Source organism: Mustela lutreola, chromosome 8 (assembly GCF_030435805.1).
Source record: "Mustela lutreola isolate mMusLut2 chromosome 8, mMusLut2.pri, whole genome shotgun sequence".
NCBI lineage: Eukaryota > Metazoa > Chordata > Mammalia > Carnivora > Mustelidae > Mustela > Mustela lutreola.
The window spans coordinates 73,295,227-73,320,701 of NC_081297.1; the positions used below are offsets into that span (position 1 = coordinate 73,295,227).

The window sequence follows — 25,475 nt, forward strand, 5'->3', positions numbered from 1 at the left end:
CAACCAAACCTCAGTGAAGGCTGGCCCAAAGTTCTGAACTGAAAGAGCAAATCTGTGTCACTTCACTCAGTGTCAAAGTCTAGATAAGCATGCTTTCTGATACACCTTTGTAGTGGCAGGTTTATTTCTTGGACACCCTTACTTTTAGAGTGTTGTCCTTAAGGATCCTGGTTTTCTGAGACATTCTTCTATTAGACTTGGGCTAGTCCTAGGCTTTGCCTTCTGTCTCCAGCTTTGGCCTTTGTTACTTCTCAGGTTTGCTGCTTTTGCTTCATTTTTATCCTCTTTAGAGCCATTATTTTCCTACCATCTCAGAAATGCATTTAAAAAGAATTGTTTTATAGTCATGTTTTTAGTTTTTCATTCAACAACTGCCAGGACAGGAACTCTCTCTATATTCTTTAAAACCCACCTAAATTTATTTTTATAAATTAAAATAATACATTTCATTGCCTGTATAACACAGGTTTTATTACCTTAAGTAAAACTGTTAACAAAGTGATAGCTTTTCTAATCAACTTCTTAATATATTTAACAAGTAACATTCTTTTTTTCCCTAAAGATTTTATTTATTTATTTGAAGGAGAGAAAGAGGGTAGGGAGGAGGGGCAGAGAAGGAGACTCTCCATGGAGCAGGGAACCCACCATCAGGCTCTCGTGGGTTGGGGGAGGCTCAATCTCAGGACCCTGGGATCATGACCTGAGCAGAAGGCAGACACCTAACCAACTGAGCTACCCAGGCACCTCAATAAGTGACATTCTTGATGGTACTGATGTCAAGAAAGATAAATAGCAAATCAGAGTCAATATGTTTCAAATCTTGAATTCCTACTTGCTAAAAATAGATTGATAGCACATTATGTGAAGACCCTCCTCCAGACTCAAAATGAAGAAAAAAAAAATCACATCTTTTGAGAATCAAAGTCTAAGAAATCTAAGGCTTACTGTTAGTCTTTGAGCTAACTTTATATATTTTTAAAAATACTAATTAAGCTTAAATCTAAATTTAGAAAGTATATCTTCTTTTAGGTTTATAAAGATCTGTATTCCCTTATTGATATTTATGAGCAGTCCTGATCCACTGAATCAGAAGTAATCCTATACTTTGTGCTTCTACAGCAAGTAATTATACTATGCTATAATAATTTGTTTACACATTTTTTTAACTAGACTATGATCTCTTGAAAAGAAAAACTGTCTCTATTAAAAATATTGTGGTAGGTCCAGAATTTAGCACTGAATTATGTACTGAATAAATATCTGATGAATTTAATTTGAATGAAAATGTTTAGAAAAAGCAAGAAGTTTATAATCCTGTGGTACATATCATTTCAACTTGTACTTTTTAAACTAATTCTAAGACAAAACTCTTACAGTGTTATAAAAAATATTATAGTATTATAAGCCAGCCTTAATGGGACATTGCTCCAAATGAATTAACTGGGGAGTTCCCTTTCTTTCTTTCTCTACCTGTTTGCCATCTAATTCATATGTTTTATTACACAAGGAATGAAGTTTTTATTCTGAAATAAAAAGTGATTTTAAATTGTATTTTACCTGAAACATTGTTAACAAGATAATACCCAGTGAAAGAAGATCAATATTTTCAGCATTTAAAATAAATGTTTTATAGAGGTGAGTTTAAAGCAATTTGCATTTACTTTCCTTAAAAAAAAAACAAAAAAAAAAACTTAAGATTATATTGCCAAAGAAATAAATCTCAAACAAACAAAAACTTTGAGAGTTTAGAGAATTTGGGAAGTTTAGAGAGACTATTATTCAGGTTGCATCATCTTACATACATTTTTCAGGCTTCCATAACTATATTTTATTTTTAAAATGTTCAACTAAAAATGGTGTTTCAAATATAAGCCCTAAAAGGCAACCAAATTGGTAAGTGAGAAGTAAAACTTTCACTCTTTGTCAATAACACAATACTATATTTATAAAATCCTAAAGACTCCACCAAAATACTACTAGAACTTCAGTAAAATGAATTCAGTAAAATCTCAGGCTCAAAATCAATGTACAGAAATCTGTTCAGGACTATACACTATTAGCAGAAGCAGCAGAAAGAGAAAGTAAGAAAATCACATTTAAAACTGCACCAAGAAAATAAAATGCTAAGAAATAAATTTAACCAATCACTACTCTCAAAACTATGAAACACTAATGAAAGAAATTGAAAATGACAGAAAAAAATAGAAAGACATTCCATGCTCATGGATTAGAAGACCAAATATTGTTAAAATGTCTATGATATCCTACATTAACCTACACATTTAATGTAATCACTATCAAAATACCAAAAGCATTCTTCACAGAACTAGAACAAACAATCCTAAAACTTGAATAGAACCACAAAATACCCTGAATAGTCAAAGCAATCCTGAAAAGGAAAAGCAAAACTGGAGGCATCACAATTCCAGACTTTAAGTTATATTACAAATCTGTAGTAAGCAAAACAGACACAAAAACAAACACTAGATCAGTGGAACAGAATAGAAAACCCAGAAATAAACATAATTATATGGTCAATTAATTTTTGATAAAAGAGGAAAAAATATTCAATAGGAGAAAGTCTCTTCAACAAGTACTGTTGGGAACACTGGACGGCTCCATGCAAAAGAATGAAATTGGACCACTTTCTTACACCACACACAAAAATAAGTTCAAAGTGGGTTAAAGACCTAAATATGAGACTTGAACCCAAAACAGCCCTAGAAGAGAGCACACGCAGTAATTTCTCTGACATCAGCCATAGCAACTTTTTTCTAGATCTCTCCTGAGGCAAAGAAAATAAAAGCTAAATAAAGCTATTGGGACAACATCTAAATAAACAGCTTCTGCCAACAAAGGAAACAATCAACAAAACTAAAAGGCAACTTATGGAATGGGAGAAGATATTTTCAAATGACATATCTCACAAAGTATTAGTATCCAAAATACACAAAGAACTTACACAACTCAAAACCAAAAACAAACAAACAAACAACAACAAAAAAACCCCCCAAATAATCCAAATAAAACTGGGCAGAAGACATGAACAGACATTTTTCTAAAGAAGACATATAGATATCTGGCCAAAAGACACATGAAAAGATGTTCATCAGTGAAACACAAATCAAAACTACAGTAAGACGTCACTTCACACCTGTCAGAATGGCTAAAATAAAAAATATATAACAATCAAAATGCATAACAATCAAAAAGACCTAACAAGTGTTGGAAAGAATGTGGAGAAAAAGGAACCCTCATTCACTTTGGTAGAAATATAAACTAGAACAACCACTGTGGAAACAGTATGAAGGTTCCTGAAAGAGCTAAAAATAAAACTACCCTATGATCCAATAATAGCAGTACTAGTTTTTCACCCCAAAAACACAAAAACATGAATTCAAAGGGATACATGCACGCTATGTTTATTGCACATTATTTACAATACACAAATTATGGAAGCAGCCCAAGTGTCCATCGATAGATGAATGGATAAAGAAGATATATAATGGAATATTATTTTTTTATAATGGAATATTATTCCATAAAAGAGTTTTATTTATTTATTTTATTCCATAAAAAAGAATGCAATCTTACCATTTGCAAGGACATGGATGGAAGTAGATGGAGTAGTTGCTAAGTGAAGTCAGTCAGTCAGAGAAAGATAAATGCCACATTATTTCACTCACAAGCAGAATTTCAGAAACAAATCAAACAAGCAATGGGAAAAAAAGGGAAAAATAGAAAACAAAACAAAACAAGAAACACTCTTAACTATAGAGAATAAACCAAGGGTTACCAGGTGTGGGGGCAGAGAATGGGTAAAATAGGTGATGGGGAGTAAGAGTATATTTATCATGGTTAGTCCTGAATACTGTATAGAATTCTTGAATCATATATTGTACACCTGAAACTAATATAATGCTGTATATTAACTATACTGGAATTAAAATTAAAAGCTTAAAAAAAAAGAAAAAGAAAATTTTTAAAAACACCCCTATGTGCTTCTATTTTTATACTAATCCTTCCATTGTTATTACCCCCTCTAAAGACTTTTAAAAAATACATTTAATGAAATTGGAGCCCAATCTTCAACTTTTTTCTTCATGTAAGCTTTTATGTCCTATAAGATATATGAATGTGGGGCCTCATTGATATTTCAGGTGCAAAAAAGAAAAACCAAACTCACTCTGTTCTCTAATAATATCCCCCTTTCATCAGTTTTGCAATTTTCTTTTTTGCTGTAAGAATAAACTTGAAACCATCTCTGCTCTTCCTTCCCCTTTATTCTTTTATCTAACCTATCATGAGACCTGTCATATTTGTTTGCTTTCATGTCTTCTGGTAATAGCAGGCCTCTCTATTTCCACTGCCTCTATGAGGATTCGGTTGTCATTTCATGCCTTGAAAGGACTACATAATTTTCCATGATCCCTCCTAATTCTAGCATTTTATTGCTAATTGTTTTTTTTTTTTTTTAACTTGTTACTCTGACCAGATTGTGGATTATTGTACTCAACTACAACAGTAAAAATCCAGCTTAGTATTTTTTAACTAGAGGACAATAGAGATGAAACTGGAATAATCACTTAGTATTATCCACCAAAATAGGTCTATAACCTCCATCTGCTCTGGCTGCACAATTTTTATTACATTTTCCTCAAATACTCTTCATTCCAACTTGTCACTTGAGCATAGTATATATCTAGATCATCTTTCACAATTTTGTTAAGTGATCTTAATACTGCAAAAAATCCCCTTCTCATTGTCCTATCAATCCAAAATTCACAAAATGCTGTTTAACTCTTACATTCTCTAGGCATTTTATATAGTGGGAGGAAACCAAAACTTGGTGTTGGATAGACCTCAGCTCGTAACCATGCCACTCACTATCACATGACTTTAGATAGGCCTTAGGTTTCTCATTATAAAATGAGATTTATAATAATGACAATAATAATAATACTTTGGCTACAAGAATTTGTGAGGATTGTATGACATAAAGCATTTCATAAAGTGTTTAGTGGAGTGCCTAGACTATAATGCTAAGTAAATAGTATTATTATTGTTGTTATTATTATTAATTCCATGATATGTCCCCATTACTCAGCACACATTTGATAACTCATTCCAACATCTGTAAACTCAGTAACATTGAGCATTACACTATTTGGTATTAATTTTTCTCTAATTGTTTTGTATGTTTGCAGTGATTTACTCATATGGGTATTAGCAGAAAGGACATTTATTAAGTAGTCATCAAGCAATTTATCATATGTTTTGATGTTTTTAAATTTCAATTAATTCAACTTAACTAATTTCAGTTAGTTAACATATAGTGTAATATTGGTTTCAGGAGTAGAACTTAGTGATTCATCACTTCCATATAACATCCAGGGCACAACACAACTGCCCTCTTTAATACCCATCACCCATTTTCCTGTCCTCCGCCTCCAGCAACCTCAGTTTGTTCTCTATAGTTAAAAGTCTCCTATGGTATGTCTTCCTCTCTTTCTTTTTTCTTTTTTTTTTAAATTTTTTAAAACAGAACCAATATCATTATCAATATCATTATTTTTATTCTTTAAAACACACACACACACACACACACACACACACACACTCACATATACATATATACCCTAAACAGCTTACCTTAAGATTGTTCTGAATTCACCTTCAGAAATGATCCCAGTTGGATATCTATAAATCAATAATTATGAAATTACAGTTAATTAGCTTGAAGGTAAAGATATTTTTACCTTATATGATTTTTAACATTTTTTACAAAAAAAATAGATGCCTTTTAATCCTCTACAAGTTTTTGTTTGTTGCTTTGACCAGTGCAGTCAAGTTTTAGCGTATTTGTAAAATACATTTATAGAATCAGCAGACACTTTTAACTGAAAGGGATTCAAATTTTGTTATTGTTTGCAAAGCCAATTGATGGTTCATAGCCAAAATATCCTCTTATTCACCATTACTGAACTGAACTAAAAATTAACATTTTAAATAAAACAGAGTAAGAACTGCTGAATTGGTCCCACTTTATTATACTAAACACTAAACTTGAATTTATTTTGGAGAAGCCTGTATATACGCCATATTCAACATACATATACTGTGTATATGTGTACATGTATATCTCATAATATGTATACGTATTTGTAGATGGCACACTAATACTTATACAAACACAAATTTAAGGAGAAAAAAACAGGTATAAATAAACATTTCATTGAGGAAGCTAAGTACCTGGGTAAAATCAAATGGATTAAATCCAACCCAGCTTGGGTTTTAAATAAACTGATGTTTTGGTTATCTTAATAAAAGTAATAGCAACAAAAGTTGTGTGTTAAGTTTGATAGTTTATAGAATACTTTTTCACATTCTTGTTCAGGTCTTTTGTTGTTGTTGTTGTTCTTTTTTTTTTTTTTTTTTTTTTCTTTTTGTTCAGGTCTTTAATAACCCTCATAGCCATAAATGTGTTCGCTCCTAAATACTGTTAGGATAAGCTTGGTCTAAACTGAAACAGAGATACAGACTATGTCATGTTTCCTCATAAACAAAACAGTTGTAAAACCTACCTATTCACATAGCTGAAACTAGTCCTTTAGATTTTGAATCAAACATATCTCTCCCAGAATGACAGCAAATATTAATCAGATAATAACTCAATACATAACTGTATACCATACTAAATGTCATGAAGAAGGCTCATATGGTACTTTGAGTGCAATGGGGATCCTGAATTAGTCTGAGGGAATAAGGAGAGGAATAAAATTTGAGCTGAGAATCACTGGGTAAGACCCAGCAGGTAGAGGAGAGAATTTCCACTTAGAAGGCCTGGCAACTGCAAGGTGCTGATGCAGGAAGGGGTGTGGCACTATTGAGAAGTAGGAAGAAGGCTCTAAGATTAAAACACGAAATGGAATGTTGTGTAGGTGTGTGTAAAGCTGGTGAGGTTAGGCAGGGCCATAGCAGGTTAAGGAAGGTTATTTTTTATTTACACATTATGGGAGGTTAATGCAAGGTTTATGCAGATAAATGAGGTAGTTAGATCTCCTTGATGGTAGCTCTGGTGAGGAAAGAGAAAGTAGAGGAAGAATATAGGAACCCAGCCAGGGGCTATTGCTGTAGTTCAAGAAGGAAGGAAAGTGGCTTTGATCTAGGGTATTTGCAAAAGAAATTGACAAAATTGGTTTGCTTCAGTAAGTTTTGGAAGATAGCTTATAATCAGCCTCTCTCACTTGATGGTAAGCTACAGGAGGGTAGAGTTTTAATGATCATTCCCACAATACTTTGCACGCAGTAAATACTCCAAAAGTTTTTTTTTCATGAGTGGATGGTAGGGAAAGAAGAAGAAATTGATAAGTGTAAGGAAATTCATGAAAGGGCACTATTTACTATGATAAGAATTACTAGACAGGATCAGGTTTGCAAGTGAAATCATGTGTTTAGTTTTGACAAATTGTATTTAGATTGCTTATTAGATATACAAGTGGAGATATTACTTAGGAAATTATAACAGTCTAAAGTTCAGAATAGATACCTTGAGTAGAGATATAAATTTGGAAGAAATATCAATAACATAGATGTAGTATCTACTCCCATGGCATCAATGGGAGTAGATGGGGAAAAATAGCTTAATAATGATAACTAAATTTTTGCAGACTCTATGTATCAGTCACTGTTCTAAGCATTTTATATGTTGCAATCCAGTTAATTCTTACAATAACCCCATAAAGAGTACTGTTTATTATCTCACTTTAAAGATGAGAAAACCAAGGCACAAAGAAATTATATAATTTGCCCAAACTCACACACCTAGTAAATGCCAGAACTAGGGTATGGAAGGCAGAATTCGAAGATGGCCTCCAACATGTCTAACTCCTGGTGTTCACACCTTGTATAATCCCTCTTCTGTGGGAGGGGACCTGTAAATGTGATGGGAAAGAACTCCCATGGTTTAGTTATTAACAAGCTGACTTTGAACTATTCAAAATCAAAAGGGAGATCCTTGTGGACCTGGCCTAATCGGTTGACCACTTTGATAGAGATTGGGCCCTCCCTGACATCAGAGATTAAGACTGAAAGTGTGAGAAGGCCTAGGCAGAGGCCCACATGGTAGAGCATTGAGAGCAGCTTCTAAGAGTTGAAAATAGTCGTTGGCCAATAGCCATCAAAAAAATGAGGAATTCAGTCCTACAACCACAAGCTGAATCCTGCCAACACCAGTGAGATTAGAAGAGGACCTCAAGCCTCAGGTGAGACTTCAGTCCTAGCTGACAGCTGGATCTCAGCCTGTTGAGACCCTGAGCAGAGGACCCAGATGAAATTCACCCAGACTTCTGCCCTACAGAACTGTAACATACTAATGAGTATTGTCTTAATTTCCCTAAGTTTGTGGTCATTTGTTACACAGCAATAGAAAACTAATAACAGATAGCCTGCGCTGCTCAAGTCTGGGCTAAATTGCAGAAGGCAAAGGGGTGGGAAAATGAGAAGAGAGACTCATAACGACAGAACCCTGAGGAACATAGGCATTTAAGAAATGGGCTGTGGAAAATGAACCAGTGGGGGAGACAAAGACTTCTGTCTTTGAAGACAAAGAAACCAGGAAGGTCCAAGAGAGTATGGTGTTAGAGAAGCCAAGAAGAAGGATTGTCTGGAAGGAGAGAGACTGACTAAGAGTGTACAGTGCAAATCAGATGAGGACTGGAGAACATTCACAGATTCAGTAAGATGGAAGAGGAGAATACTGGCTTTCCTCTGGTCAATTAAAAAAGCAGAGTTGGCATTTTAGAACCCCTTTCATTTTGGGGTTTTTTTTTTGTTGTTGTTGTTGTTTTAATTAAGGGGGAAAACCATGTGAAGGGCTGGGGAGAAAAAAAGTGTTTTCCAGACATATTTTTATTATTCAATATTTTCATGCAGAAGCATTATAAAACTCTTCCTCAAGGATTAGACATATTTTGTTAATGGCAGCGGGCTTGAAAAGTAAATCAATTAAGATGTTTTGTCACAAAATTGAACTTCAAGGATTAATAATTTCTTAAGTGACAAGGCAAAATTGTACCCAAGTAGTATTCTAAAGAATATTTAATCTCATGAGATGATTCATGAAAAATAGTAGAAAGAGATCACAAAAGCAAGCATTCAATTTCCAAAACTCATTTATTTTAATCATTTGTACCACTACTCTACCATTTATACTATACTATTACACCATTTATACCACTGTTCTAAGGGAAATTTATTCTTTTCTCTAAAAAAATATGAAATCAGATGAAGAAGCCAAAATGTAAGTAGGCATTAAACAAATCAATAAAGATCCATTTTTTACTATAATAGAGTACAACCGAGAAGACAATGTGTACACACAGAGATAATTAAATTTATGACTCTTTATGCTGCTATATTTACCCATTGATGTTGCTTTTGGGTTCTCTTGTACCAGTACTTCACTTTGGTGACAAATTTTATGGGAGGCAGGAATAACAATGACAACCTTCCCCTTATCCCATATAAAATAACAAAATAACAAAATTCAAACTACCTTGTTATTTCTATATAGGGGTATATACTTGTCTCCAGTGGCAGCCTCAGGAAAGGAAAGGCGAGTTTATCCAGGATCTCTGACACATAGTCAACAAAGTAATGGGTCGATATTCAATGGCTCAGTCTGAACTGAGATTTAAATTTTCTGTTCTGAATGATCAAGATAGATGTACAATGGGATAGAGACCCACGTGGGGGAGTATAGTTTTAGTGTGTCTTCTGGTAGCTTATGTGAAATTTTTCCTCCCTCTGTTTCATCTGAGGCTTTTACCCCAGATATGGTTGTGAATTCACCTGTTCTTAACACTTTACTCATGTACTGGCTTAAGAGGCCTAATACAGTCATTGCTTATATCTCAAAGTTACTATTTGCTTTTCTGTTCCCTTACATTTTAAGAATCTTGAATTTGTTTCATATCCAACTTATTTTCATGTATTTGGCTCCTACCTTTAGTTGTTTATGAACAAGCCAGCTCTTAATAACAGAGGTAACCTTACTAGTGAGCATATGATTGCTTTCTAGGGTAAGATAAAGCTTGATTCCTTAATGAGTCACACCATTCCATAAAGAAAAGTGACTTTTATTATTCTGGCATAAAATTCTTTAAAAAAGAAAATTTCACTCATCTGTGGAATTTAAGGAACAAAACAAATGAGCAAAGGGGGAAAAAAAAGAAAGAGGCAAACCAAGAAACAGATTATTAATTATAGAGAACAAACTGATAATTACCAGAGTGAAGGTCAATGGGGGGGATGGGTTAAATAGGTGATGGGAATTAAGGAGTACACGTGTGATAGGGTATTACGTAGGGTATTACATTGAAGTGTTGAATCACTACGTTGTATACCTGAAACTGATATTAAACTGTATGTTAACTAACTGGAATTTAAATAAGAATGTTAAGAAGAAAAGAAAAGTCTACCCATTCGTGTGATCAATCAGTCATTCCAGGAAGTAGGTCACATATTCCTAGTCTATGAGTCCTGAACCTCTAACCAAAACAAGAAGCTTGAATAGAGTGCTTGTTTTCTTTACGGCCCTTCTCTTTCAATTCATGGAATTTTGAGATGAACGTTAAAATGAGGATTGGTCATTATTTTTCTCAAAAAATGAAACAAAACACCACTCTCAATGAAAATATAAGACAAAGTTAAATATGAGAAATCTTCTCAAGTTCTTCTTTATATGTTGGTTATCCTAGAATCATATTGTAGTTTCCCACAGAATTGAGAACTAAATAAATTCTTGGCTAATGTTTCAAAATTTTCATCTCAAACATTTCAAATCCCTAGTGGCCTTAAACTTCAAAGCCTAATTATTCAGTTGATTCATTATCACTTTTCCCAACTGAATGTGCATGCAACAAATCCTTCCAGTAGTTCCGTCTTACACAAACTGTGAGATAAATGGCTCCTCATGATCTTGTCCAACCCTAACTTCCTATAATTTTTCCCAAACCATGTTTTTCAAATCAGGCTATATTTACTCTATGTAAATACTCCACACTAGCTTCCAATGACTTCAAATTCTTTATATATATATATATATATATATAGAGAGAGAGAGAGAGAGAGAGAGAGAGGTTCTACTAGATACTTTTTATTTTTAAGATTTTATTTTATTTATTTACTTGAGAGAGAGGGAACAAGCAAGGGGAACAGCAGGCAGAGGGAGAAGCAGACTTCCCGCTGAGCAGGGAGACTGATGTGGGACTTGATCCCAGTATCCTGGGATCATGACCCGAGCCAAAGGCAGAGGCAGACACTCAACCACTGAGCCACCCAGGTGTCCCTACTTCAAATTCTGGTATACTTGAATATGCCATTTGTTTTGGTGAGTAGAGCTCCTGGTATAATAAGAGTACAGAGCATCTCTTGTACTGATATCCATGTCCTTGTACTGATAAACAATAGTCCCCAGAGTAGGTAAATTTAAAGCTTCCCAAGATTATTGGTCTACAATAGGATATAAAATGCAGACTACACTTTCATCTGAAGCCTTTTCAGAAGAAAGATATATGATCCAGATTTGAGGAATCCAGACAAAATTCTAACTTTAAACTACTTATATTTGCTCCAAAACTACAATGACTTTAGGGAGATTTAGATTTCCAGTTAAAATAAGCCCTCATAACAATGACAGGGGCAGAAACCAGAATTAGATTGCTTTAAACTATGCTTGTATCCTGTTGTACTTTGTAGCTTTGTTTTGATATCAATGGAAATGATACATTTTAAAATCAATTTCTTCTTCTAAAAAGGGATTTCATTTCTGCTCCCATTTTCACTTAACTTTGGGGATCTACTGTATTGGATCCCAAAGAATTTCTTAACTGCTTCACTATTAATAATAATGGAAAAACTTAACTTTCATGACTTGACTTTAAAACATTACAGGGGCACCAGGGCGACTCAGTCAGTTAAGTGTCTGCCTTCAGCTCGGTTCATGATCCCTGAGTCCTGGGATGGAGCCCCACATTAGGCTTCTTGCTCGGTGGGGAGCCTGCTCCTCCCTCTTCCTCTGCTTGCTGCTCACCCTACGTGTGCATTCTCTCTCTCAAATAAATAAATAAAATCTTTTTTAAAAAATAAAACACATTACAAAGAATGTCTTGAGAGATGGCAAACTTCTTAGAGAATGTACTTATAATTGAGGTCCAATCCATAGCTATTGGTATTAAGGACATCGGAAACCTTGCCAAAAAAAAAAATAATAATAAATTTCTAAAACGTTGCTATATATTTTTGTGTTTCATAAATAATTATACCTTCACTTATGTCTACATATCCAAACACCACCAGACAACTAGCTTTTAAATTGTAAATCTCCTCGGTGGAATGCTTTTAAGTGGCAGGTGAAAAAAGGTGAGGAGGGTTAAATTTTTATTCATTTTAAAGAATGAGAAGTAACACACAGAAGGAATTAAGTAATTTAAAAGAAACAGGTGGGAAATTGAGTATTAAATAGAATTTCTGAAGGATAAGTTCAATTAATTTGATATATATTAATTAATGAACTTAATCTTTATAATAAAAGTGAGAGCTACTATTAATTGAGAAACACTTATTTACCAACTTTTTAACATACATTATTACATTAGGAATCTTGCAAAATAGGGATTATTTTCCCATGTGAAAGGTATGGTTTCAACCACTTGCTTTAATGAAAATAGGTACGAATAGAATTCCCCAAGTTCCAATCCAAATTTGTTTTCGACAAGAAACAGTCACTATGTCATCGAGTAGATGGTTCTTCTAACTATTAAATGGGATTTTTCCCCACCATCACATTTTAATGTCAAAAGAAGGGAAAAGATCAGTTCTTAAAAGCTTATTTCTTACAGGAAACATTTTCTAGGTAATGCCAGTAAAATCTGGTGAAAATGAATAGGCTGTTTTGCCTTAGGGTTTTTTCATTTGTCTTGTTTTGTCTTTAATAAAACCTAAAGAACTCTATGTGTTTAAGGCAGTATACTGCAAGTAGCTTCATTAATAAAATGTTCATTGTTCATTAATAAAAGGTATTTTGGAAGAAAAAATAGACTCACCATACTCCAGATCAATACAATCTTTGTTGTTTTTTTTCTATGAATAGAATTGAGCAAAGTGGGAGTTCAAGTGAATTAATATTTTACAATGTTGAAAAGGCAGGGGTCAGAAAACTTTATCTGTAAAGGGCCAGATGGTAAATATCTTATGCTTGATGGACCAATAGGTGTCGAACAACTACACAATTCTACCATTAGTCGGTAGATTGGGAAAGCAGCCTAGAAAGTACATAAATGAGTGTGTATGGCTATGTCCCAATAAAACTTTATTTACAAAAATTGTACCTGGACTGGACATGGCCCCGTCCAGTAGTTTGCTAACTCTGAAACAGGAGAATAATAAAATATAATCATAACATGGAAATAGTGAAGTCCAGACATTTTCTCATAGTGCGTTAAAAGTCTTCTCCTGTTTTAACCAAATAGCTAGCAGCAACATTCAGATATAAACATTAGGTTCTAGGCTAGACCTTTAGATTGGGAAAATAGGGCAACTATTCCTTTAGTTCTTTTGGAATATTCTCAATGAAATATTCTCAAAGACAATTTTTTAAAATTTTATTTATTTATTTATTTGACAGAAATCACAAATAGGCAGAGAGGCAGTCAGAGAGAGAGGGAAGCAGGCTCCCTGCTGAGCAGAGAGCCCAATGTGTGGCTTGATCCCAGGACCCTGAGATCATGACCTGAGCCGAAGGCAGAGGCTTTACTCACTGAGCCACCCAGGCACTCCCCAAAGACAAAATTTTTAATGACTTATAGTAAGCTGTTAAAACCAACAGTATTTTCATCTCCTCTTTAGTGTAAAGAATTTCACAATCCGGCATCTTATAAACTATGCAAGCCTTTGAAGGAGCAGACTTAGAACAAATGCAGGTAAACTAATTATATATAATTTTTCCATACTTACCCTTGCTAAAAACTCTGAAAGAGATGGTGTTATAAGTCACCTTTTATAGGTCATGGATATGAAGTTTAAGGTGATGTGGTATATTACCAAGGTTATACAGATACCAAACTGTAAGGCCAGGATTTAAACACTCTATCATATATCTAGAGCTACTATTCATGGCTGTGCAATTTATGTGCCCCTTAAAACATATAAGGGCATAGCTAGTACAGATTTGTATGTTTATTATAGAAATTTTCCACAGGTAACAGTAAATTTTGTCTTACAAAATCAGTATTGTGACTCTTTTTAATGAAAGGATATATATTTTGGAAGCAACCTTTTGTAATTCACAATGATGTGCCATATATGAAAGCTCCAATCCTGGGTTGACTCTAAAGACTTTGTTTGTTTACATTATACCAAAGAAGTCTGTGCCAGGACAGCCACCTGGAACATTACAAAGGTCTTGAGGGAACTCTGTGTTCCTACGCTGCATATGTAACTTTAGCCATTTCCCTGCCTTTAAGTCCTGGGAATAGTTTATTACCATGATAATAAATATAGAGAATGAAAAAGGAGATAGGAATTAAAGATACTCTGAACATTAGAGCATGATTGACTAGATGTATCAATATATTATTGATTAAGATTGGGAGATAGTGTCTGGAGGAAGAAGGGAGAATACTTATTTTTAAGGTTCAAAGGATGCAGATGATGGAGAAATCAAAAAGGAGCCGAAAATATGTCCCCAAAGCTGAGAGAGTGGTCAAAGCTCGAGTTAGGGATTTGGATGTCATTTCTACGGAGATGTAAGAGCTAAAGCCAAGAGAATGAGAAAATATACAGGTGGGAAAAATCTAGGACTGGGAGAAGTGGAAACTACAAGATGAGCCAAAAAGTTAAGATAGAAAACGTGTGATCAGAGAAGGGATATGACATGTTAAAAACAGGATCACTAAAGCCAAAAACAAACAAAACGTGTTAATGAACAGTTTCATAAGAGTGTCTCCTACTTCTGGGGTGTCTGGGGGGCTCAGGCAGTTAAATGCTTGCCTTCAGCTTGGGTCATTATTCCAGGGTCCTGGGATCAAGCCCTGAGTCAGGCTCCCTACTCAGGGGGGAACCTGCTTCTCCCTCTGCTTCCCTCTCCCTGCTTATGCACTCTCTCTCTCTCTCTGTGAAATAAATCAATAAAATCTTTTTTAAAAAATTAAAAATAGGGGCGCCTGGGTGGCTCAGTGGGTTAAAGCCTCTGCCTTCAGCTCGGGTCATGATCTCAGGGTCCTGGGATCGAGCCCCGCATCGGGCTCTCTGCTCAGTGGGGAGCCTGCTTCCTCCTCTCTCTCTGCCTGCCTCTGTGATCTGTCAAATAAATAAATAAAATCTTTAAAAAAAAATTTTAAAGAATGTCTCCTACTTCAAAGAGTTCCAGGAAGATAAGAACTGTGCAGAAATTACTTCATCTGGCAATTCAAGAGTAACAGGTGAATTCTGCAAAATAAGTCTCAACCCAGTAGTAAAGGAAGGGGCTAGAATAGGTGCAGGGACAAAGATGTAGAAATAGAGTGTATAGACTATTTTTTAAAATCTAAACTCTAGAAGAAAGCAGAAAAGGAAGAAGAAAGGACAAAAACTTGTTTCATTTTTTTTTTTTTAATAATGGAAGCTCATTGGAAATTTTTGAAGTTGGGAAATATAAAAGTGGGGGGATAAATAAGTGACACCATGGTATGTTACAGAAGACCCAAGAGTCCCAAGTCACAAGTCACTAGTGATTGCAAGTAAAATCATGTCCTGGTTCTATTTTTTTTAAGCAGCTTTATTGAGATACAGTTTATATGCCATAATATTGACCCATTTAAAGTGTAAATTCAATGATTTGTAGTATATTTGCAGAGGTTTTGATCTCACATGTCTAGTAATTGACATAATCATAAGAATGCTTAGTCTTATCTGTCTTAGAGTGTTGTAAGAACACAGAACCTATCATAAGGATAGAAATATAGGGGCGCCTGGGTGGCTTAGTGGGTTAAGCTTCTGTCTTCGGCTCAGGTTATGATCTCAGGGTCCTGGGATCTAGCCCTGCGTCAGGCTCTCTGCTCAGCAAGGAGACTGCTTACCCCTCTGTTCTCTGCCTGCCTCTCTGCCTACTTGTGCTTTCTCTCTCTGTCAAATAAATAATAAAAATCTTTATTAAAATAAAGAATAGAAATATAAAACAAAATAATACAGAAACATCAGTGTGATGAGCTGAAATAAGATTACAGCTAATCATGCAGAATGAGGCAAATGCCCTAAATAGTTGCTTTTGTAGCCTTTACAATAGATAATTAATAGGCCACATTCTATGAATCAAGTAAGCTTTTGTTTTATAACATTAAGAATCTATCTAGATCCAGAATTGACTCATAAAGTAACTATGTAGCAATATATTACTTATAGTACATTTTTGCCTCATATTGACCTCTAAGATTTTTTTTAAAATTTGCTCACTTGCTTGTTTTTGGTCATAACTCCCAAAGCAATCTCATACCATTTAAAGTAGCCATTGTGTTAGTTCTTTGTGTTTAACCTCATTCTTGGGTTATGAAAACTTGCCTACAAATAACAAACATCATGTAACTATCTCTTTCTGTAGTCTTTTGTGATATTCATGAATTTAGGTATTTGCACACTTGGTTTCTAAATGATTTCCACACTTACAGCATATTCATGTTTTACCTAAATTGAGAGAAAATGCTCTTCAAATATGTAAAAAGTAAACAGTACATAAATGAAGATTAACCATGGTTCATTCATAACATACCTACATACGTTACCCCTCATCAGGATATCAGATTATAGAGATGTAATATATACTTATTTTAATTAAAAATGTAACAGAAAAAAAAATTGCAGAGCTAAATCGAAACCGCCCAAGTTTCTAAGTAATTATACCTCCCACCTAAAAACTACACCAAGGTAATAGTGATCCAAAGGGGCATGTGTACCTGAATATTTATAGCAGCAATGTCCACAATAGCCAAACTGTGGAAAGAACCTAGATGTCCATCAACAGATGAATGGATAAAGAAGATGTGGTATATATATATATATATATATATATATATAATGAAATACTATGCAGCCATCAAAAGAAATGAATTCTTGCCATTTGTAACGACATGAATGGAACTAGAGGGTATTACATGGAGCAAAATAAGACAATCAGAGAAAGACAATTATAATATAATCTCTCTGATATGAGAAATTTGAGAGGCAGGGTTGGGGGTTGTAGGAGGTAAGGAAGGAAAAAATGAAACAAGATGGGATTGGGAGGGAGACAAACCATAAGAGACTCTTAATCTCACAAAACAAACTGAGAGCTGCTAAAGGGGTAGGAGGGTAGGGATAGGGTGGCTGGTTATGGACATTGGGGAGGGTATGTACTATGGTGAGTGCTATGAAATGTGTAAGCCTGATGATTCCAGACCTGTACCCTGGGGCAAAAAATACATTATAAGTTAATAAAAATTTAAAAATAAATAAATAAAAATTTCCCCAAGTTAAGATCTAAAGAAGGAAACCTACCTAAAGAAATATATATTATAATTATAAAATTATTATAATTATAATATAAAATTATAACTTAATATTATAATACATATTATTAAACCATTCAATTGAATCCTTCATTTGAATGAAGGAATGAATGTTAGCCCTTTTTCAAATATAGTATGTAAAGTTATTAAAATAAATCTCTCCTTCATATAGTAGACAGTCCATAGTAGACAATGTTTATATAGTAGACAAAGAAAAATAACCACTTTCTATTAAATATTAGAAAGAAATACATAAGACTCACTTTGCCTTAACCTGTTTCTCATAAATTTTAGTAAACATTGATTTTTTAAAAAGCTAAAGAAAGGTTAAAAAGAAAAGCTTAAAACTAGGAAAGTATAAATCTAATTTAAATGTTTCTATAACAAAAAATTAAATAATAACTAAATTATATGTTGAGATGGAGTGAAATGTGTGATTTCTATAAGTATCCATGAAATTAAGCTAAGTAGGAAGAGGTGAAGTACTTTTTCAAAGCACTGATTTTACCACCTTTTAGTTTCTGTAAAAATTTTCACAGGAGCTGACAATCACCATTAGTTTTTTCCTCCATGAAAGGAGATTATTACTAGCTCAAATGCATTTTCTGTAATCATTATTCCACTATATGCTGTCCTGTGAGATTGCAGATTTTCCCAGGGACGATAAAACTACTGACAGATCCATTTCTTCCCTTAATCATCCAAAAATGAATTCTGGTCTTTGAAATTCTCCTGACACAATAACCATTAATACCTTCTCAGTGCCATTCTAACCACACAAAGCCCATACTACCTTGGACTCTTTCAAGCAACCCTTTCAAATGTAATCCCACTTCCATCAACAATCCTCACTTTCAGATATAGTTTCGAAGGAAATTATCCCATGTCCAAGTTGTTTTCTACTCACCTCTTTTTACTGATCAACTCAACCCAGCTACATCAGTCAAGTGATTTATCTTACAGTTCTACTGGTTTGCAATTCTGTGGTTTTGCTCATGAGACTCTTGCTGCCTTCTGTAAAGTAGTATCAACTACTAGTTTCCAGTTACATTCATACAGGATAGGGAGGTCATGGTTTTAAAATCAAGCAAAGAAAAAACAAAAATATGCAAATCTCAATTGATCAAGTTGACTATGAGTCAACGCTAAGGAGAGAGATGAAAGGAGAATGCCCAGTAAAATGTCATCAGTAATGACAGAATAAGAATTTATGTTACAGATAATAAAAATCATTTACAGAAGTTTATTCAGCTCATTCTATGTTCCAGACATTTCTGGGTATTGCGAATACAGTGATAACCAACAAGAACACATCAAATACATCTTTGTTCCCATTGATCTTAAATTTTAGGGAAGGGAGATATGAAATGTGCTGATAAAAATAAGTGCTCTGGGTGGCTCAGTTGGTTAAGCATTTGCCTTCTGCTCAAGTCTTGATACTGATGAAGTCCTATATCAAGCTTCTTGCTTAGCGGGGATCCCGCTTCTCTCTCTGCCTCTGTGTGCCACTCTGCCTGCTCTCTTTCTCTCTGACAAACAAACAAGCAAATAAATAAATAAAATCTTAAAAAAAATAAGTGTTATGAAGATTACCTTTGATCAGGACCATATCTGGAGTCCAGTGTCCAATACTGGACAAATGCTTCTGACAATTACATTGTAAGGGCCTATTCAGCCAGAGCAGCCCCACCCCAGTTGAACTGCCATTTTGCTGTAAAGCTCAAATTGACCTTGTGCCCCCCCCCCCCAACTTATTTAAAAGCCAGTCCGGGAAACCAGTCCCAGGTAACAAAGTCCAAATACAAGGGTGGGTCAGGCCAGCTGGAGGTATTCAATCAGTGGGGGCGCATACTGTCTCCTAGCTACCAAGGAGTATGGGCGCCACCCTTTAGGCCCTTTAGGCACCTTTTGGGCGCCAATTCTGAACTAGGTGTTAGGCTGGTTCAAATGTCTACTAGGGTAAATTGTAATTCAATTGGTCACCTAGCATCACTGTGGAGTTTCCTGTGTGTGTTACAATCTCATTGGCCACCTGTGTGTGGCCAGACCCAGCCACATGGTCTTTGCTCTATAAAAGTTAGTCTGGAAAGCAGGGTGGGGGTTGTCCTCTCTGTAGGGGCAGCCCCTATTGGTCTGTTTGACAGTCGGTCTGATTCCTGATGCTTGGAGCGAATTAAAGCTTTGCTTGACCTTCGCTTTGTATCAGTTTCGTTCCTTTAATCACGGACCCATTATTGGAGTACCCAATTTTGGGGGGATCCAACAACATATAAAATATAAATCATGTAACCTAATATCTGCTGATAAGTAATTATTTGAATTTGTTTGAAATTGTAATTGTTCTCTCTCTTGGTGGCACAATTTGTTTCTTGAGAATTTGGAGGGGGAGACAAACCATGAGAGACTGGACTCTGAGAAACAAACTGAGGGTTTTGGAGGGGAGAGAGGTGGCGGGGATGGGTGAGCCTGGTGGTAGGAATTATGGAGGGCATGTATTGCATGGAGCACTGGGCGTGGTGCATAAACAATGAATCTTGGAACACTGAAAAGAAATAAAATAAAATGGGGGGGAAAAAAAGAAATGGAATAAAAAAAGAACAGAGATCTGTGTCTAACACCACAAAGTACTTAAAACAGCAACATCAATAGAGCAGAGGTCAGAAAAAACTTTTTTTTTTTTTTTTAAATAAAGAGTCCAGAGCACTATCATAAAGCAACCATCTTTTGTTTTATTTTCATTTCAGTTTTGGTTTTCAAAGTCTCTGTAGCTTCCCACTATGTACAACAGCACATTTTTTTAAGTGAGAGTTGTTAACTTTATTATGGACATTATTTCACAAATATATATGTGTATCAAATTGTTACATGGGACACCTTGAACTTACACAATGTTATATGTTAACTGCCTCTCAATAAAGACAGGAATAATAATTTCAAGATGATAATAGCAGAGCCTAAAACCAAACATGGGCTTTTCTGAGCAAATGACTTTGTGTGATCACACTGATGTCACACTTGTGAAGCTGGCCCTGGTTTTACCTACAAAAACAAATCTGAAATCTGAACACCTGTCACCACCTCCTCTAACAACCTGGCCTGTGCTAATACCTGGGTTACTACAATAGGCTTTCAAGTGTAATCCCAGCACAAACTTAACTTTCTGAAAGTCAATAAAGTATATAATAAAATTATTTTCTAGGTTTCACATATATTCTTATCTTTTAAACAAATACAGCTTTTCTGCATGTGAGAGGATGGAAAAATATCTGAATCACCACTGTTCCAAGGGATGAATTTAAAAGGAAAAATTAAGCACACTTAATTGTACTACCATTTTTTCTCGCATAGCAACTGCCAAGTCAGTCACTATCAAAAGGAAATAGGCTACAAGTTTACATAGTGTTTTATCAGAAGTTTGTTTCATGTAAGTCTGGAAATCAGTTTTCTTAAATTCAGGTATTAATTTTCGTGGAGTGAAATTTTTACTTTATATAAACATTAATATCAGAGTCAAGAGATACAGTGGCTGTAAGGACCTATTAAGCCAGAGTGCTTCCACATCCATTAAACAATAACCTTGTTGTTTAACCTTTAAACTGTCCCTGCTCCTCTTCCCCCAGGGGACTTAATTAAAAACAAGTCCTGGAAACCAGCCCCAGGTAACAGAGCCCAAACACAAGGGTGGGTCAGGCCAGGTGGAGACATCCAATCAGGGGGGGGGGGGGGGCGCATACTGTCTCCCTAGTTACCAAGGAGTATGGGCCCTGCCCTTCGGGAGCCTTTTGGGTGCCAATTCTGACCAAGGTGATGGGCTAGGTCAAATGTCTACTATAGGGTAGATTGTAATTCAATTGGTCACTTATGTGTGACCTGGCATGACTGTGGAGCTTTCTCTGTGTGTTACAATCTCATTGGCCACCTGTGCGTGGCCAGGCCCAAACATATGGCCTTTGCCCTTAAAAGCTAGTCTGTGAAACAGAGAGGGGTCGCCCTCTCTGTAGGAGGTGCAGCCCCAAATGTTCGGTCTGATTCTTGATGCTTGGTGTGGAATAAAGCTTTGCTTGACCTTCACTTTATATCAGTCTCACTCCTTTAATCACGGACCCATTATTGGGAGACCTAACAGTGGCTACATTGTAATAATCTTTAAAAGAGTTGATACTGCCACAGGGTAATGGGTAATGCACATTTGTCTAAAGAGATCAATTTCCAATAGCTAATGCCACCATATAAACATACACACACACACACACACATACACACACATATATACAAATTGATATAGATTCAGATAAAAGTATAGATACAGGATCTTTTTTGTTGTTAAATATTTTGAATATCACTCAGATTATATATATACATATATATTCTTAAGGAAGAGGAATCATTTAAGGCATAAAAATATCTATTTTGGCACTGGAAGGTTTTTCTTAAACTACATAATTAACTTTGAATAAACTGTGATTCAAAATCCCACAAGAAGAATACTTTTAGAACCTTGGATCTGGGGGGGAAGAAAGACAAAATATTCTGGCCTGTTTTGGCTAAGAAGAACATAAGGAAAGTGAGAAAACAATCAAAGAAAGGAAGGACTACTGAAGAAGGAAATGCGAGGTTTATCTGATGGCAAGACCATGAGGGCGAACAATGACTTACAATGCTTCTTCTCGATCCTGTCCACAACTTTGAACAACAGAGAAAACCAAAAATACAGATAATGTTTAGGACTCTGCTCCTCATCTACATTTAAGTCACTCCATATAACAGGAGTCAATTTAGATAAAGTCTGGAGGATATACTATAATAATATAAATTTCTAGCTTCTGAGAGGAGGAGCTTGAGCTTTGCCTTCTATTTCAGTCTGATATTCCTCTCCCCTTCCACCTGCCTTGCTACCCCATCACATTATTGGACTCTAAGCTCTCACATACACTCTACTCCTTAACACTGGAGATGACTCTCTTTTTCCTCTCAGCTCTGAAAGTTTTCTCATTGAGGTCGATTGCCTAATGACAAGTAACTCAAAAAACATATATTTTTAGTTCTGATCTTATTTAGCCTTTATGCAGCTTTATTATCTTTTATCCCTCTTTCCATTTGGTAACGCTTTCTTCATTCAAGCCACACCATACTCTCCGTGTTTTGTCATTCTTGGGTTTCCTCCGTGAGCTCCTTTACCCATCCTTTAATGCAGACACTCCTCAGAAATCTGTTTTGGGTTTTATTTTCTTCTTATGCATATTTCCTATGGAAATTTTTACTCACTGCCATGGTTTTAATGGCCAACTCTAGGCGGATAAACCCAAATCTCGACATTGCTAGTTCAAGTCTCTTTTTTGAATTTCAGATTTAACTACGATACTCTGCTAATCAGTTTTACTGATGGTCCATTGAGATATCAAATTTAACACATCTAAAACTGAATTCATAGCTGTATCATTACCTCTCCCCAAATTAATTCCCTTTTTAGGATTTCTGGTTTAGTTATTGGCATTAAGTTTCATCTTGTTGCTCAAGCAAGAAACCTTGAGCTCCATCTGGCCCCTTCCTCCCTCTCAACCTTACACATCCAATAACCAAGTCATATTAACACTTCAGTCTTTAAAATCCATATATTTGAAGGCAATTTAGAAACAACCCTATTAGAATCACTTGAGTAATTCACAGTTCTATATAACATCAGCATTATATTATTTTTGCAGATAAAACAAATATGAGAAATATGCTTACATGGAAAGTCAGAGGTAAAGCCAAAGTTAACATTCTAATTTCTGGCTATTCATTCATGTATCTTGCCAGGCAAGTTTACTTTAACATGTAAATGTATATGGGGCGGTTGGGTGGCTCAGTGGGTTAAAGCCTCTGCCTTCGGCTCAGATCATGATCCCAGGGTCCTTGGGCTCTTTGCTCTGCCAGGAGCCTACTTCCTCCTCTCTCTCTCTGCCTGCCTCTCTGCCTGCTTGTGATCTCTGTCAAATAAATAATTTAAAAACCTTTAAAAAAAAAAAAACTTTAACATGTAAATGTATAAACATGATTTCCTGAGGAAGCTAAGGAGTCAGGAGGGCTTTAAGACTTAGGTGATAGTCTCCCTCTGACTTATGGTGTGTTTCCATCCAAATTGTGTGTATGTCCCATATTTTCTTATTTAGAAAACAATCTACTCCCTCAGCATTACTGCAAAAGTGTTGTCAAGACAACAGAATGTGTACAATATAGTCTAAGATAAAGGAGAAAAGCCTCAAATGAAGAAGGAAACATTTAGTTATTTTCCGAAGGAATTTCATTATTTTCTCTCCTACTACTACCATAAACTTTCCTGGTGCTGTAGAGGTCACTCTCAAAAGGAGACTCCCCTCCACCAACCACCACCACCATTTCTACACTCCTATTGTTCCTCTGCTTAATCAGCCAGAGAGCAAATGGAGGGCATAAGGAACATTTAAATTGTTTTTGCAACAACTAAAAATCTTTATACAATTGGTATAATTAAGCAATTGGTGTTATCAAATAATAACAACAGACTCTATATTTTATTTTCAGTCAGCTATGTTACAAATCCACCATTTGCCCCAAGCCAACTTTGATTTTATAATTGGGCATTCTCCTCCCAGATAATGCTATAAGTAACCACAGCCCATAGTTGCCCATCATATATTTAACTCTGTAGCTCAAAGGTTCATAAAAATAGCAATACAAATTTTTCTCATTTATTAATATTATCTTAATTAGTCCTAAAATGAGGACTAATTCTGCACCAACAACTAGTTCTACACCAACACAGATTAAATGTTCTTAGGTTTCCTAATTCTGAACGACCTATACTAGGGCATATCCTCTTAAATATATAATTTCCCATCTCTAGCAGAGTATTTGCAAGAATAGCATTATAAAAGAAATAACATTAGACATTGACTTCAGTTGAAAATTAAGCTGCTCTGTAAATCACCCTTAAGCCAGTGTGGGAAAAAATGTGCATACTGACCGCTCAAGGAAAGACTACAGAGAGTCAGGCTGGTGTAGAAGAAAAACATCTGGTTTGTAATCCATAGAGAAGTGGTTTTAATCTAAATTCTAATATGTTCTGTGATTCTAAATAAGTTAACAAGCTTTCACAGATGTCACTTTTTATTTTTGTTTTTTTTTCTTTTAGATATAGTACAATGAGATTTATTCCTAATGTGATTTCCTATTGAAATAACATATATATCTGTGGGTTTCATGAGACCCTATTGGATTTCTTTCCCAGGTTTTCCTTAGAGAAGTCTTCTCTACTAAGTACACAAAATACTTTAACAACAAATGGAAAGGTACTGAGGCTTGTAGCTTGATAAGCAAAGTAAGATCCAACTCATGGGATTGGAAAACATTAATTCAAATTGCAATCCTAATAAGGACATTTCCAAATCACAGTTTCATAACGTACCTGCCTCTGCTTCTTTCACTGTCACTAGTAAAATTTAATTGCTTCATATTTCATATTTATTATTTTACATATAGTATGTGTTTCAGATTAGAAAAGGTAATAGAAAAAACATTAACCAAGCCAGGCCAGTCTCAGTCTTTTTTTGTACGGTCTCTGAGCATACATCTGTTCCTTTACGCACACATTTGAGAAATTCTTGTGGTTATATTTTTGTTAATTGTATGTTATCTCTTAAGCCTTCCACACTCCTTATGGCTGCATCTAACCTTTAAAATTCCAATTTGAACCTTAATATGCAAATTACTATTAACTATAAAAGACCATCTTTAAACATTATTTTCATGGTCTCAATGCCCAAAGCTCTAAAATAAACACATATAAATAGTCAATAAAATCTGAAGACAATATTTAAACAATTTTGAAACAAAATTTTTGTTTTCATTTTTATATACTTTTTAGTATAAATTCAA

The 25,475-nt window shown here is 35.0% G+C and overlaps 1 protein-coding gene and 1 pseudogene across 3 annotated transcripts in view; one reads left to right on the plus strand and one right to left on the minus strand.

Moving 5' to 3' along the window:
• CNTN1 (contactin 1) overlaps positions 1-25,475 on the minus strand; it is a 354,959-nt gene that overhangs the window by 265,494 nt on the left and 63,990 nt on the right. For all 3 annotated transcript variants that reach the window (XM_059185639.1, XM_059185640.1, XM_059185641.1), the window contains exon 2: positions 5,653-5,700. The gene's annotated coding sequence lies outside the window, so the exon portion shown is untranslated. The remainder of the gene's footprint in view (positions 1-5,652; positions 5,701-25,475) is intronic.
• LOC131839780 (elongation factor 1-alpha 1-like) overlaps positions 1-25,475 on the plus strand; it is a 113,829-nt pseudogene that overhangs the window by 75,979 nt on the left and 12,375 nt on the right.